Genomic DNA, 14,529 nt, shown 5'->3' with positions numbered 1-14,529 from the left:
ACTAAAATTCTATGTACCGACTTGACAGAAAATCCTAGGAAGTTCTGGTCTTACGTTAAATCAGTAAGTGGCTCGAAACAGCATATGCAGACACTACGGGATGATGATGGCATTGAAACAGAGGATGACACGCGTAAAGCTGAAATACTAAACACCTTTTTCCAAAGCTGTTTCACAGAGGAAGACCGCACTGCAGTTCCTTCTCTAAATCCTCGCACAAACGAAAAAATGGCTGACATCGAAATAAGTGTCCAAGGAATAGAAAAGCAACTGGAATCACTCAATAGAGGAAAGTCCACTGGACCTGACGGGATACCAATTCGATTCTACACAGAGTACGCGAAAGAACTTGCCCCCCTTCTAACAGCCGTGTACCGCAAGTCTCTAGAGGAACGGAGGGTTCCAAATGATTGGAAAAGAGCACAGATAGTCCCAGTCTTCAAGAAGGGTCGTCGAGCAGATGCGCAAAACTATAGATCTCTTGTAGAATTTTAGAACATGTTTTTTGCTCGCGTATCATGTCATTTCTGGAAACCCAGAATCTACTATGTAGGAATCAACATGGATTCCGGAAACAGCGATCGTGTGAGACCCAACTCGCCTTATTTGTTCATGAGACCCAGAAAATATTAGATACAGGCTCCCAGGTAGATGCTATTTTTCTTGACTTCCGGAAGGCGTTCGATACAGTTCCGCACTGTCGCCTGATAAACAAAGTAAGAGCCTACGGAATATCAGACCAGCTGTGTGGCTGGATTGAAGAGTTTTTAGCAAACAGAACACAGCATGTTGTTATCAATGGAGAGACGTCTACAGACGTTAAAGTAACCTCTGGCGTGCCTAAGGGGAGTGTTATGGGACCATTGCTTTTCACAATATATATAAATGACTTAGTAGATAGTGTCGGAAGTTCCATGCGGCTTTTCGCGGATGATGCTGTAGTATACAGAGAAGTTGCAGCATTAGAAAATTGTAGCGAAATGCAGGAAGATCTGCAGCGGATAGGCACTTGGTGCAGGGAGTGGCAACTGACCCTTAACATAGACAAATGTAATGTATTGCGAATACATAGAAAGAAGGATCCTTTATTGTATGATTATATGATAGCGGAACAAACACCGGTAGCAGTTACGTCTGTAAAATATCTGGGAATATGCGTGCGGAACGATTTGAAGTGGAATGATCATATAAAATTAATTGTTGGTAAGGCGGGTACCAGGTTGAGATTCATTGGGAGAGTGCTTAGAAAATGTAGTCCATCAACAAAGGAGGTGGCTTACAAAACACTCGTTCGACCTATACTTGAGTATTGCTCATCAGTGTGGGATCCGTACCAGGTCGGGTTGACGGAAGAGATAGAGAAGATCCAAAGAAGAGCGGCGCGTTTCGTTACCGGGTTATTTGGTAACCGTGATAGCGTTACGGAGATGTTTAATAAACTCAAGTGGCAGACTCTGCAAGAGAGGCGCTCTGCATCGCGGTGTAACTTGCTCGCCAGGTTTCGAGAGGGTGCGTTTCTGGATGAGGTATCGAATATATTGCTTCCCCCTACTTATACCTCCCGAGGAGATCACGAATGTAAAGTTAGAGAGATTAGAGCACGCACGGAGGCTTTCAGACAGTCGTTCTTCCCGCGAACCATACGCGAATGGAACAGGAAAGGGAGGTAATGACAGTGGCACGTAAAGTGCCCTCCGCCACACACCGTTGGGTGGCTTGCGGAGTATCAATGTAGATGTAGTAGATGTAGATGTACGTTCCTGTGACAACCGCTGCCAGCAGTCATGTACAGTAGCTACAATCCTGCCAAGTCTTTCTGCAGTATCGCAGGTGGAACATCCAGTTTATCGTAGCCCTATTACACGACCTCGTTCAAACTCAATGAGGTGTTGATGGTGACATCTTTGTCGTCTTAAAGGCATTTTTGTCTAACATCAGCTCACCATGTCCAATCTCAAACGTAACTAACGCTCACGATCGCTACAGCATGTATTTAAAGCAAACCTGATATGCATCCTCCTAGTGGCGCTACCTAAGCCACTCTTATGCGACTGTCGTGAAATATGAATAGACATCATCTTTCTGCAGCCTACCAACTTTCGTTTATGTCGCACGACTGGTTCTTGATGTTGCGATTTTTTTCGGTCAGTGTCTAAAAAAGTAAATACCGGTATCATTAAATAAATTATCAGTTTGACATTAAGCGCAATGTCATCCACACAAATTTTAAAAGGAAATACTACAGTTATACTTCCCAGCAATTTATGTAAGCAAGTGACACTGTATTATAGCACTTTTTGGACTGCCAATTTACAGCAGCATACCGAACATATTAGCAGAACATTTCAACTGCCGTGTCCTTCGAAAGATACGGAACTCAGCATGCATACAAGAGAACCATGCTGTTTGGCACTCAGGTGCAAGTGAGTTAAGGCTAGCATCCAACAGAGAGTACGCAAGACAAGGAATACTTTATACATCCAACATTTGTCATTCAAACAGTTCCCAACCGCACATCTATCTCCCAAACACGGATATAAACAGACACACAGTTCCATTCGTCACTTAGAGACAGTGTCAACACAGTATCAGGAGCATCAACAGTGCCTCAGGAATGTAGAGTGTGTCTATATTCACCGCCAAGAAGCGACAAAGTGGACGTTGTAGAAGTGACTTTAGCTATAGTTCACTGGACTCAGGACTAGGCTAAGGACAGACCAGTGCAAGTGAGCACTGATGACGTTACTACACACCATCATCCTCCTGCAGTTAACTGATGTATAATTTCTATTAATAAATTATTATAAATTTTTGCTAATCTGTGTTTCTTATGTTTTCTGCCGTTAGTTACTGCCGAACCTATTGGAATCTGTGGCGATTATGTACAGCTGCTGCATGAAAACAGGCCACCTCATAATAGCAACTACTTTTCGTAGTAAGGTGTTCACTTCCTGCTAACTACTTCTGTTTTGACACTAAGCATATTTGGTAAAAAGAACATAAAAACCTGGAAACAAGGAAAAAACACTAAAAATCTGGTATTGAGAAAAAAGCAATATTTAAAAACCTGGTTATGAGTACAAAAGTGTAAGGGAAGGACTAGCGAGAAAACAAAGAAAAAAACGAAAGTGAAACTATCCCGAAAACATGTTGGGTGGGCTATAATTGCTAAAGTGTAGCATTCTGCATATTCTGTTGTCTGCTATTCCCATTTCTTATTTGGGAAGGTATCTCAGAAGTTAATATATTCTTCAGACTTTTACTTTTCAGAAATGACTCAACCATACTTACTGTGACCCATACTGGCATTTTTACATCAACTCTCTATGACATAAGGTCTTTTGGCGGCAAGGTTATAAAAATCAGAAACAGCAAAGACAGATGTTTGAGCAAACTTCAAGATGCCACCACCACCATTTCCGACTTTCGACCTGAAGAAGGAACCTTGGTCAAACTGCGTATCAATATTGGAGCAACATGTATCAAGCACAATTTATCACGAGATCCTGACTGTATAGCTTATCTTCTTGCTAATGCTGGCATCTAAATTCTTAAATTAAATGAAAAGACCTGTCCTGAAGTAGATTTGGTGACAATGTCAGTATTGGGGCAAGGCCTATTCTGAGCCACTTGGCATTGTTGCCAGATGTATCCAAGATGGCAATGATAACGTCATCCAAAATGGCGGCATGAAGACTTGGCAACAGTGCATGACATAATCCAAGATGGCGACTATGACGTCATACAAGATGGCACATTTTTGTGGGAAGAAAGGTCAATTGGGCTACCTCCCCCAGAAAAATTGCAGGAAGTTCAAATTCCAACAGGATAATGCATCACCCCACGGTTATCACTACTAACCTAATAAAATAATTGTTGTAGAGTAATGAAATTTTGGGAACACATTTGTCGGTGTAACTTATTTAAGCATTGACAGTGCAACATCGCAGGTTAATGTAAGCAGGAAGATAGGCGACTTGGGCTATCTCCACTAACCTAAGTCATTCGACTACCATCTCGTCCTAGGAACTGGTGAGAAGTTAGAATTTTGGCGGGAAGATAGATCAATTGATGTATCTCTACTAACCTAAGAAAATGACAAGAAAGAAAGGTCACCTCCACTAACCTAAGTCACCCGACTGCCACCTCCTCCTAGGGATTCACAGGAAAAAGACTCGACCTGTGCTGAATGTAAGTCTTTATTATTTTGCATGCAGTATTTATTTTAACCATGTGATGCAGTACACCCATCTAGTGTTTTCACCACGAGGTCCAGACTCCAACTGACTTAGTACAAAGTACTGCCACCTGACAGTGCTGTCATCCAAGAGATGCCAGTCATGACATTGGTTGATCACACAAGTACCATTATCCAAGATGGCGGGAAACAGTTTGTTCACCATGAGGTCCAAGTGATCTAGTACACAGAACCACCACCAGAGAGCGCTACATCCCTCTCATCTGTTCGACCGCTTTCTCTCTCCTGCAGTTCTAACAGGACATGCCTGACATGTCTAGCCTGCGTGCATGCATAGTGACGTCACAGCATATAGCCCGCATGTGCATATTGTCATCACATCTCTATCTAAATAAGGGCCAAGTCATCCTGTAGGCTTCGCGCCTGTGTGTTCACCGCTGCTGACATCATTCCCCTCTCTACCTGCAGTCCAGTGAAGACCTATTTGCAGAGCGACTCACCCTTGCAGACACTATAGAAAATATGTTCCACCGCTCGTGACATATGTGTGTGACATGCATTCTAATGTCACAGGTCATGCAATAAAATTCCACTCCACCACTTGCGATTCTAACAGTACTCGTGCGACATGTGTAGCCCACGCACGTTTAGTGATGTCACAGCCTGCAGGCGCATAATGACGTCCGCTGCCCCCTGTCCACTAGACTGCACAGGAGACTACCAACAGCCCTGTCAAACCACACACATGTACCTGTTCGGGTCCCACTCACATGAGGCAGCAACATCCCTTTCACACTTGGTACCTGAGAAATTTCTCTCAAAATCCGTGTTCACTTAGGCACCCTTGCTGACGCGACTCCATGAGAGTGAAGACGCGCTGCGAACCTCCGCCAGATGTAAGCATGGGCAATCCATTGCTCTCTCACCATTGCCGACAATATGTGAAAGCTTACCGTTCCTGGCATGATGACATATAGCTGCAGTCTGAGTCCAGTGGGAGCACCGTTCACAATTGTTTTCTGCAGACAAGACTTTCGGCGGTAACCTTATTTTGCACAGATCACTAAATTGCACTGACAGTTAAACCCACAAAAGTTGTCTACGGATCATCAAATACACACAAGACTCACAAGAATATTGCAAGCCAAGAACATATTTACCAGTGTAACTACAATTAAATATTACGATTGCTGCTACAGTCTGACACCGATCGATGTACAGGAAATGTCTCCTCTGATGTCTGTGGTTCTGGAACGAATCTCAGTATCTATAGTGCACAATATTTTCCACGTAAACCCTCGTGGCTATCAATGTGCTGAATCTTTACGTCCCTCACAATAGGACACATACTCATCTTCTCTGGTCATGCCACAACATAAGCCACAGTAACTTTACAATGCAATATATACACATGATACACAAACAGTGCAGTTATCTTTTATATCTGTACAGGACCCGAAAAAATTATGGTATACCTACACTCACACTGGCTATATGTCTCGATTCTCCTCAGTCCTAGGAACTTATCTAACAAAGTCTTACAATCAGCGCTCCTGGAAGGTGCTACATCCTGCCAAGATTCTGTTAAACAAATGTTTTGAAGCACAGGCGTCAGGCACTATGTGTGATAATGACTACCACATGCGTGGACGTAATGCTTGGAAAGACATCTCCGACACTGGTTGGTGTACTGTAATCATCATCACTATCAATAGAACAACAAAGAAGATGCAAATTCGTTCTTCCTCGCAGTCCTGATATAGCACCCCGTCCATCACGTGTTGCCCTTCCTGCTTTCAACATACGCAGACATTCTCACTGCTATGTAGAGACGCGTATATATCCCAGTACAACGAGTGTCTTGTGAATGAAGGTGGGATTATGACTGGCTCTTATCGAATTTACCCACCGAATTACTGATGCTGTCGGTGTGGAAGCATCGTGCGCCTTTTCTTTTCCTTTCAGTAGATGAGACTTTCAGTGGCAAAAACTATATTACACTGATCGCCATATTGCACTGACAACTATACCGGGCAATGTGCCATACATATCGTCAAATACAGAAAGACTCTTACTCAATGACACTGCCCTCTCACTGAAACCGATCTCCATCCAGCAATATAACACTGCGTATGGTGTCGATGTAGTAAACATACAAGTAGTATCCTATGCCTTACAAAAATCGACCATTTTATAAAATTCGTACATATACCGCGAAGACAGACAGCACTGTAGATATACTCGTGGCATTAGATATCTCCCTGCGAGGTCAGTGGTCATCCACTCACGACAGGTGACCAGAGCGCCCTCAGTGGTCCGAAGGCACTATCAGAACTGTTCTACAAATTCGGGCTCGTTTCCCCTGACACAAAAGCGTTACTGGTTCTTGTCCAGACCTGCTTCCCTGCTCGCTTTTTTCTACACCCATCTCCAGACTCTGGGATTACAAGAACAAATATATTTTCGCAGTATCCTACCAACTGCTCATGCAATATAATTCTGAAGATGCTGACTGATAATTATTTCTCAACAAACTCAAAACTTTAGCTACGTGGAGCGTGCTCTAGACCACTGAGTAACTAGAACCGAATAGAGAAAACTGATGTTCCCACTCGTGAATACCGATATCGGTGATGTAATACATTCCAAATCATCCCTATAATTTACAAACTCAGCTAAGGTGTTTCTCATGTCTAGAGAACCAGCAAACGTATCTTCCACCTGCTAGATGTACACACCACAATCGATATTCTCTCAACTAAATAAAGACGGGAAATGTGTGGAAGCAGTCAACCAAACAATTTACATGGGAGGGAATAAGGGTCCAGCACAAACACGCCTCCACATTCAATCTTCCATGTGATAACTAAGCTATCCAACACAACCTAAATATTAGTTCGCTATTCAGGTGTCTCCATTCAGACGAATCTGTTGTTAGCTGGAAACGTAAATCATTCCCACCACAGGCCACTCATACACAGAATCATCCTACAAAATCGGTCACATATATATTTGATTGCTATACTAACATTTAAATGTTACGATTGCAGTTTCAGTTGAACGACATTCCACAATGAGCGAAGTATCAGAAATACATCCTGCTGATGGCTGTGGCTCTGGAAATAGAAATATCTGTACCTTTCTTATGACTTGACATACTTTTCTCTTTGCATATTTTGGACCACAAACACATACTTTCTAAGCCTGATGCTCAAGGTGAACATATCATGCAGGCCATGCTACTACTAAGTATAATACTATACTGATTTTATAAATCGAGGTACGACATTACCTCTGAATGAGGTGTTTTTTTCCGGACAAATACCAAGACGGTGATCGTAGGAGTGTATAGTATCAGACCAGTTCTCTGGTTACACATAGCCCATGATGCAACCTCATGATAAAATTACCGGATTTTGAAAGTGATTCGGCTAAGGAACATGGTATGTAAGCGGTATTTACAACTCCCTCACACTGCCCCAGCTAGATATTTCTATACTATCTGTAACACATTCCGTCTCCATGCAATGTCAGAGGGTTGGTAATATATCCACTGGGCTATAGGAAATTGTTGATTGAGAAGGATCACGTACAGTAGTAGATGGTGTGATGACTGAAGTCGTAGGAAATGTACACAAACTTTTCAGCTCTCTAATGCCACGCTATCTGCTAGAAACGCTGTCTGGGATTTGGAATCAAGTCTTTCCATTCAAGCACATACTTGCGTTGGATCCTATGGAGAAGTCCATTAATGATTACCGCCACTAGTGAATCATATTTCTGGCGCTCTCATATCTCGAAACGAGTCACCTTTCTCAAATCTATCTGCTACAGTAAAATTACTGCCTCGTTCTAGGTAGCCCCTATGCATCCTGCAAATGCCTTCTCAGACTCTACACTACCATCCCTGCACCTTTGCGCAAGTGATCGTTCCAGTGTAAGTCAGAACTGAGTAGGGTTCAGAGGAAACTATATCTACCACCTCTTGCAATTCATGCACAAACAGGTGAAGCTAAGTTACTGCGACAGAACTGTGTTTTGAACATTTGATGGAAACGAAGTCTGGTCTTCAACACAAAGTAGTATAAAAGACAGTACTGGAACTGGGTGAAGGACATGGATTTTATTACTGCATTGTTGTGCTTCTCCAAACTACATACAAGTACTACAGACACATGTTCATTCATATCTATCTCCCTAACATGTTCTCTTCGTTACTATGTACCATCCATCAGAGAAAAATTATGAGCTATAAAAGCTGAACTAGCTTCATCTGATAGATAACTAGATAAGTTTTCCACCACATCTCCCTCCTTCCATGCATGCGTGCAGTTATCGAGCACATGTGATGATCCTATTAAATATACAGGTATTGATCAACTGCACAGACCAGTTTAAAGTTCCATCACCAGTACTCTAGGAGGGTGATCATATCCTGCGGACTATACTGCAAGTCGCAAGAGATGCCCCCCTGTGGCCCAGTCTCATTGTTTGAAACATTATTTTCTAACATGCCTTGTACACTGCCAAATATTTTATTTTTATGCCACGATTTCAAGGTCTGTGTCAGGTTCTAAACTGACACTAAGACGTTCTGATCCACGACCTCTCGCAGACAACAAGAGACATCACCCTAAAGTACAGTTATCCAAGATGTTGCACTGCGACACGATTAAGGTCATTCAAGATGGCCTCTGTGACGTCAGCTGATGATGCGAGTACCATTACCCAAGATAGCGGGGAAGTGCCACACTCTGGCCAGCTCCCCTGGTGGGAAGTTTGAATTTTGGAGGGAAGATGGGTCAACAGGGGTACCTCTACATATAAACTCGTCTGTCACAGTGATGGAATAGATGATGGCTCTGCGTTCCATTTCGACTTATTTCTCATATTGCACTCATGTACACTATCACTGTTTCGGTGCGAGCAACCCCCAGAAGGTGTCAGCCATCCACAAAACTGTTTCCCCAACTCAAACAAGCGCTGTCTGTCAATCATTATGTGGTAACCAACAGCCGATGTACTGTAATAATAAGCATCACAGTTGATAGTGCGAACAATTTTAGCAGTTTTACAGTAATTACAACACCTGCCAACGATGTGACAGCATGTTTCCCCAATTCGGTATCATAGGTAAACCGCCTCTTCTCTACTTTGCGAGTATCATTGCGAATGTAGATAGATGATGGTGCAGTACATCCACTAATTGTTGATACTCGAACACATAAATCATCAAAGTATACCAGACAGCACTCTACATATTTCTAACACCTCGAGCATAGTGCATAATTTATGATCTACCTCTATGCATATGGGAGTCATAGAGAATTCTTGCAGTCTTAGGATCAAATTAGAAACTGAAGTTCCTCCCCACACTGTCTTTGACCAGACCACCCTGCAACATTATTACTGATTTAATCTGCAACTGACCAGAAATAGATTGCTACATTCCACATCTCGTGAATGAATGGAGCTTGCTGAGTCCTCATCCATCCAAGAGCACACGATTTCTTCAGATGCACCCATGTCGAGGAGATTAGCACCCCTTATCGGTGTATAGTAACAGATTTGAAAGTGTTGTGATGAAATAGCACAGGGTTAGTAAGAACAAGAAACAGGTGACTTTTATGCATGATGGAGCTCCAGACAGATGGAGTTCGAAGCATTTTACGCAAAGCAACTGCGCTATCTGCTCTAATGTATGGGTTCTAGAGTCGAAGATCAGTACCTGGAAGGTATTGGTAAGAGAGTACATAAACACCTACATTCCTAAGGCTACAACGTTCCGCACTTAAAACACGCTATAATGTTAGATCGCTTGAGTTTCCAACCTATCAGTCATGTGGAATGCAGCACTGTTAATATTCCAATGTAAGAAACATATTTCCAGCGCATAACACACATCCTTCTTGCAGGTTTCTCTATGATAAACTATGGTAACAAACTGTAAAACACTGGATCTGTGTGATACATGGACAATATAGCTTTCCAGAGATGTATACCGTCCACTGTCCACGTCCGATCTCGGTTCAGAAATTATACTATGCCCACATCAGTTCTATATAAAATGATAATTAATAACTGAGAATACCTCTTACAAGAAAACAGATAAACGCACAGCAGTGGTGTCCGACATGTGAAATTACAAGTCTTGCCACCACTAACTCTGTAAACCGCACATCTGTCAAGCAGATGTATACATGGGAATTGCAGTGTCTCACAAACACCTATCGCTAACTTAGTTATGAAACTGAAGTAGCGATTTTACGCTTATCATGCGACAGGGGAATGGAGTAGATCGCATAAAGCTTCATTTGTTTAGAGGAATGTTTCACGGTTCATCGCACGTGACCTAGAAGTCCTCTGAGGACTGAGAGGTTTACTGTTAACGATCGCAAGTAGACAGTGCTCTAAGACCCACACAGAAAAAGCGGTTGTACTCGAGTCAAACGCCGGCTACGTCATGTGATTGATGCATCCTGAGAGATCAGTGGAAAAAATGGTCAAATGACCTGGGCCAACATATCCATCCCCCTTTAAAATGCATCATCAGTCTGCCATTAAACCATACCGCATTACAGTTCCATCTCAATCGACCACCCCGTCCATTCACTGTTATCCTTTAATGCAGCTGCAAGTAAGTTTAAAGGCAGATGGTTCTCTTGTCTTCCTGAAAAGCATCAAATATTGTAGTCAACTCGCGTGTATCACTGTTACCTCAATAGACGTACAGTTGGATGCCACCTCAATGGAAGAAAAAGTGACTGTCTCCTCGCTTTAGTTCACTTCTGTGTCGACATTTCACGGATTCCTCTTGCTGTTGCATACTTACCCCCATGTACAAATTCTTCTGCACCAAGCAGAACCCACACAAGTACTTCCTCAATTTCCCCGCATTTCAGCGTTTGTGTAGGGGGGAATGAGCCCGAATTTGTAGAACAATTCTGAGATTGACTTTGGCCCACTTAGGGTGCTCTGGTCACCTGTCGAGAGTGGATGACCGCCGACCTCACACAGAAATATCTAGTGCCACGAGAATATCTACAGTGCTGTCTGTCTTTGCGGTATATGTACAAATGATATAAAAGGGGCGATTTTTGTATGGTGTAGGATACAACTTGTATGTCTACTATATTTCTGGGTTGGGGATCTGTTTCACACTCTAATATTCAAGCTCCTGTCCTCAGTGGGAGGGCAGTGTAATTGAGTAGAGTCTTTCCATATTTGACGATATGTATGACACACTGCCCAGTATAGTTGTCAGTGCAATATGTCAATCAGTGTAAAATATTTTATTGCCACTGAAAGTCTCATTTGCTGAAAGGAAAAGAAAAAGCGGATGGTGCTTCCACACCGACAGCATCAGTAATTCGGTGGGTAAATTCGATAAGAGCCAATCATAATCCCACATTCATTCACAAGACATCCATTTTGCTGGATTATAAGAGTCTCTACATAGCGGTAAGAACGTTTGTGTATGTTGAAAGCAGCAAGGGTAACACGCGATGGACGGGGTGCTAAGTTAGGACAGCGAGGGAGAAGGAATTTGCATTTTTCTTGTTGTTCTATCGTTAGTGATGATGATTACAGTCACCAGCCCGCGTCGCTCAGTCTTTCCAAGCATTACGTCTGTGGGTACAGTATTCATTATCACACACAGTGCCTGACGCCTGTGCTTCAAAACATTTGTTTGACAGACTCTTGGCAGGATGCAGCACTTTCCAGGAGCGCTGATTGTAAGACTTTGTCAGATAATTTTCTAGGACTGAGGAGAAACGAGACATATGTCGGTGTGAGTGTAGGTATACCACATTTTTCTCAGGTCCTGTACAAATATAAAAGATAACTGCAATGTTTGTTTATAATGTGTATGTATTGCATTGTAAAGTTACTTTAGCTTATGTTGTGGTATGACCAGATAAGATGAGTATGTGTCCTATTGTGAGGGACGTATAGATTCAGCACATTGATAACCACGAGGGTATGAGAGAGATTTTTTACGTGAAAAATTATGCGCGCTATAGATACTGAGATTCGTTCCAGAACCACAGACATCAGAGGAGACATTGCCCGTACATCGATCGGTGTCAGACTGTAGCAGGAATCGTAATATTTAATTGTAGTTACACTGGTAAATATGTTCTTGGCTTGCAATATTCTTGTGAGTCTTGTGTGTATTTGATGATCCGTAGACAACTTTTGTGGGTTTAACTGTCAGTGCAATTTAGTGATCTGTGCAAAATAATGTTACCGCCGAAAGTCTTGTCTGCAGAAAACAATTGCGAACAGTGCTCCCACTGGACCCACACTGCAGCTATGCGTCATCATGTCAGGAATGGTAAACTTTCACATATTGTCGGCAGTAGTGAGAGAGCAATGTGTCGCGCTGGCTTGCATCAGGCAGAGGCTCACAGCGGCTTCTTCACTCCCGTCCGGTCATGTCAGCAATACGTTTTTCTGTCGGCCTCTATATACTACAGGGGACAGAAAAATGCCATGTTCTGTTTATGGAAATCAGAGACGAAATGTCCTTAAAAATTCATAACCTGTCCGCAAAAACCAAGCAGATTTCGAAAAGGAAGATGAGAGGATAAAAAATGCTGAAAGAGCACTAGGAGCAGGTGAAGTCCCAAGGAGTAAAACATCACAAGCTGGAGTTGAAAACAGAAACTGCATGACACACTTCAGTACCAACGCTGAGAATTAAGGCTGTATGATAAATTGCAGTACAATTTCTAAATGAGTTCAATGATTTGTACAAGGTCGACAGTTACAGTGATCGGGACTTCGTTAGATGGGTGGTTCAGAATGTTGTGGGAGAGGAAAAATTAATAGTGTAAGGTGGCTATAATTTCGCACCTTACAAGCACTCATCCACATACTTCGCCGTGATCTACAAACACAATTAGGTATCATGTGATAGGTTGTACATCATATATATGTATATATAAAGGAGACTCACATTGTCATGTAAACCTTGTAAGTAATTGTTAATGCTTATTGCATGAAAGGTAACGGACTGTCTTTATTATCAGAACAGCGTAATGAATGATTGACTACACTAGTAGAGGTTGGAACGACAGTGGAAATGAAACGGCAGGCGGAACTCAACCCCTGGGTGGAAGGCCCACACAGGTGTGGTGGTTCAGCTCCACACAGGAAATGCCAAGACGGACATCTGGGCACGAAGACACAACACAGGGGCGGCCGGCCGCTATTGTAGTAGGGCCGGAAGGATAACCGGAGAATACTTCTGAACTCAGGAAAGCTTGGACCGAGCTGAGAGGAACGGAGAAGTGCCACCTCGGAAACCAAGCAAAAAAATGGTTCAAATGGCTCTGAGCACTATGGGACTCAACTGCTGAGGTCATTAGTCCCCTAGAACTTAGAACTAGTTAAACCTAACTAACCTAAGGACATCACAAACATCCATGCCCGAGGCAGGATTCGAACCTGCGACCGTAGCGGTCTTGCGGTTCCAGACTGCAGCGCCTTTAACCGCACGGCCACTTCGGCCGGCGGAAACCAAGCAGGCTGAGTTATTTCAAAGGATTTACTCAGAAGCGTACCATTGTACGAGTATAGGTTTTTCCTCGCAAACTTTCCGCGCTGGACGACGAAACACTAAAATATGGTTGGTCGGCGTTCGGAAGAATCTGGAGAGAGGAAGAATATTCCGTAGGTTCAGGAATACGATTCGTTTTCGGAATTACGAGGGTGGGGAGCCGAGCCTTGCTGGGAGGCCAGCGGTGGAGAGACGAGGTCTTCCGCTGTGAGCGCCCGTGTGTGACGGTCGCTCGGTATCAGCTTTGTTGGTACAGACGGACTTTGCTGTCTTTGCTCTCAGGGGAGTTTATAGTTAGAATAGTTAGGCACTGCACTGTTGCGAACCTATACGATTCTGGACTTTATCTCCGGGTTGGAAGTCGTCGTTGAGTATGCAGCATTCAGTAATTGAGAGCACTTCTTCTGGCTATACTTACGTTGAGACGTTATCTGAACTCTGTCCTTGTGGCTGGGAGTTCGCGTTTCTCGTCTGTAGAACACAGAGAGGAGAAGACAGTATTAGAGTATATTAGTCAGAGGACCGCCTTCTGCCGTCCTAGTGTTTGAAACAGTTTATTTGTGGCCGGAGTTCTTCCATTGTCACAGAAGAGTACAAGAACCATTACTTCGATGCACCGGATGCAGTACATAGGGTGATATCGCACATTGCTTCGGCTTATTACTGCTATAAAGCTAAACAGCTGTGATCACGTTAGTGTATTTCCACTGAGGTTCCACACCACTGTAGATCCTCTTTGAAAGTAGTGTCTTCTAGTGTTTGGTAT

The sequence above is a fragment of the Schistocerca serialis genome, chromosome 5 (assembly GCF_023864345.2).
Source record: "Schistocerca serialis cubense isolate TAMUIC-IGC-003099 chromosome 5, iqSchSeri2.2, whole genome shotgun sequence".
Classification (NCBI taxonomy): domain Eukaryota; kingdom Metazoa; phylum Arthropoda; class Insecta; order Orthoptera; family Acrididae; genus Schistocerca; species Schistocerca serialis.
This window is presented reverse-complemented; position numbering follows the sequence as displayed.